Source organism: Gastrolobium bilobum, unplaced genomic scaffold (assembly GCF_033153095.1).
Source record: "Gastrolobium bilobum isolate Gb01-03AN ecotype WA unplaced genomic scaffold, APGP_CSIRO_Gbil_v1 utg44380, whole genome shotgun sequence".
NCBI lineage: Eukaryota > Viridiplantae > Streptophyta > Magnoliopsida > Fabales > Fabaceae > Gastrolobium > Gastrolobium bilobum.
Window position 1 is genome coordinate 124967 of NW_026895315.1, and position 2784 is coordinate 127750.

A 2784-nucleotide genomic window follows, 5' to 3' on the forward strand; every position below is an offset into this window, starting at 1 on the left:
TACAGCAGAGAAGGTGAAGGTGCTGCCTCTGCTACAGTACGAAAGAAAAGAAGCTGAGCAATGGGGAGCCGCCACGTCAGCTACAGCAGAAGGAGTGGAGGTGCCACCCTGAATCCAATACTCCTACTCACAAAGGGAGCCAAAAGCAAGGGGGACCACTTCCATTTAAGGCCAAGCTGGCAAGAAGCAAAGCTACCATTGGAGAGGATTTAGACAAAGCACGACCCTTGATGAAAGGAACAATGGAGATCAAATGAAGAACCCTATAAAAGGAACAAGCAATCCTCATAAAGAGAAGGATCAGCACCCATCCTAGGACTGGTTGTCTCTTTGTTTTCTTATTTCTTTGTAAAAATGCTCACTAGGAGCTAACTTCCTCTAAGTAGGTGAGGGTTCCATAGAAGTAATCCCTTTTGTCTTAAGATAGCTTTGTAAGGAACACATATTTTATAAATGAATTTTGAGTTGCTCTTTGGTTTAATTTATTGATTTTGTGAAACCCTTTGGGCTGGCAACCTCATCCCGGGACCACTCGGTTGATGAAACACTGACAAAGGCGTGTGGAGCATTCTCAAAATCCTGGGGTAGTTTAGCCTGAAGAAAGGAGGGATAAACACCTGGAATGAGGAGCACTGCCATGTGAATCCATGCTCTTTTGAGAAGGCAGCATGGTTTCCTTGCATATAACTCCAAGTACTATGGAGTAACGTGGAGAGTAAGGCCTTACCTTCTGCTTACCTATAGCAAAACAAGGGAAGGAGCAAAATCCACTTGTAAAATATGTTACCAGGCAGGGTTAACCAAAGGGATGAAAACATGGAACCCGTAACACCTACTTGATCTTTTTCTTTCTGAAATTAATCTTAACTCAATTCCTATCACAACCTTTTCCTCACGATAACTGAACTGTGTTTTACTAGCTGATGCTCTTACTTTCATTTCGTTGACTGCTCTTAAAGTTACTTCAATTGATGCCATTTTATTCGATGACCATGCTAAGTCATTCACTGCTCTCATCTGGTTCAGAATGGTTAACATTGTTTAACTAGCTGCCCAGAGATTGCTCTTTGTGAAGCTTAGCTGAGAATAGTGATTTCTTTTATTGCTCCATTTTACAAATTAAGTTTCCTTTAGCGCTTCTTACTTCACAACTGCTCCCTGAGGACGATAAATCTGGGGCTATAATACCCTATATTGTTTGACACGTACGCTTGCGTATAGTTGAAGAGGGTTGCTCTTAGTCAGAGTAGATTGCTCCTGTTGGCAATCCTGATTACTACTCTACACTCTTGCTCTCTGAAAGAAATATTCCCGAGCAACTCTCGGTTCGACCAAGCAATTGGCGCCGTTGCCGGGGATCATTTGGCAAGAAAGGGCGTTTTTAAGGAAACATTTTTGCTGTTTAATCGCAGTCTTTTTGTTTTAATAAACCTCCTCCATTTGTATGAGCACAGAACCTACAGAACTTGTACTGGAAATAGTACTTTTTGATCCAGAACCCGAGAGAACCTTCAGAAATAGAAGAAGAGTTCAAAGGTTGAAAAACAGTACAATGGAGGAAGTTGTAAACAATGATAACAATGGAAATCATAATCATGAGCCTGAACAAGGACCGAATGGAGGAATAGGGCCATCATTGAATGATATGGCTGCTCCCTTCAGAAATGGTCCAGAACGAGGATATGTTCCCCCTCCTCTGAATATCCCGAACTTTGAAATAAAACCTGCAATGTTCCAAATGATTATGAACGCTGGTCAGTTCCATGGACTACCCATGGAAGACCCTCACAGTCATTTGGACAATTTCACTGAGATAGTTGACAATTTCAAAGTTCATGGTATTTCGGAAGAAAATATGCGGATGCGGCCTTTTCCATTTTCCTTAGCTGGAAAAGCCAAAGAATGGAGGAGAACATTGCCCCCAAACTCCATCACCAGTTGCGAGCAATTGGCGGAACAGTTTGTTACCCGATTTTTCCCCAAGCAAAACAAGCCCAAGTGAGGGCTGATATAGCTTCTTTTCAAATGTATGATGGAGAAAGTCTGTATGAAGCGTGGGAACGCTTTAAAGAGTTGATACGAATCTGCCCGAATCATGGAGTTTCTGATTGGGGCATCATTCACACGTTTTATCATGGTTTAACCCCACCATTGAAAGCAACTGTTGATGCAGCCGCAAGGGGAGATCTTTTGGATTTTACTTATCCAGAAACCTACCAGTTGTTGGAAAAACTTTCAAAAAAACATATTTCATGGCCTTCCACACGACACAGTGCTCCTAAGAAAACAGGAGTTCTTGAGCTAAGCTCAGCTGATGCTCTTTCTGCACAAATGGCTTCGCTCCAGAACACTATAAAAAACTGGAAGCCCATGGAACAGAAAAAAACAACTGAGCAACTTCTTTTGACTCAATCAAGTCAGAGTTGCCCCACTTGTGGAGGTCCTCATGAATATGAGGACTGTAACAATCTAGCTGCTGTGTGCTATGCAGGAGGGTATGACAACAACAACAGGAGCAATGACAGCTCATCTATGGAGAATCAAAGGAGGCTGAATCCCAATATGAAGGAGGTGGTAAGAAAAGAAATCATCAAATGGCTTGATGCAGGTATAATCTATCCCATCTCAGATAGTAAATGGGTTGCTCCTGTGCAATGCGTTCCAAAAAAGGGTGGCATTACTGTAGTTGAAAATGACAAACAAGAGTTAATAGCCACCAAAAAAATAACTGGGTGGAGGATTTGTCAAGACTACAGGAAATTAAATAATGCTACCCGAAAGGAT

The 2784-nt window shown here is 42.0% G+C and overlaps 1 non-coding gene across 1 annotated transcript; it reads right to left on the minus strand.

The window, feature by feature from the left end:
- Nucleotides 1-1997: 1997 nt before the first annotated feature.
- Nucleotides 1998-2102, minus strand: LOC133305301 (small nucleolar RNA R71). The gene has a single exon (XR_009750756.1). It is a non-coding gene; the product is annotated as a small nucleolar RNA R71 (small nucleolar RNA).
- Between the last annotated feature and the right edge of the window lie 682 nt (nucleotides 2103-2784).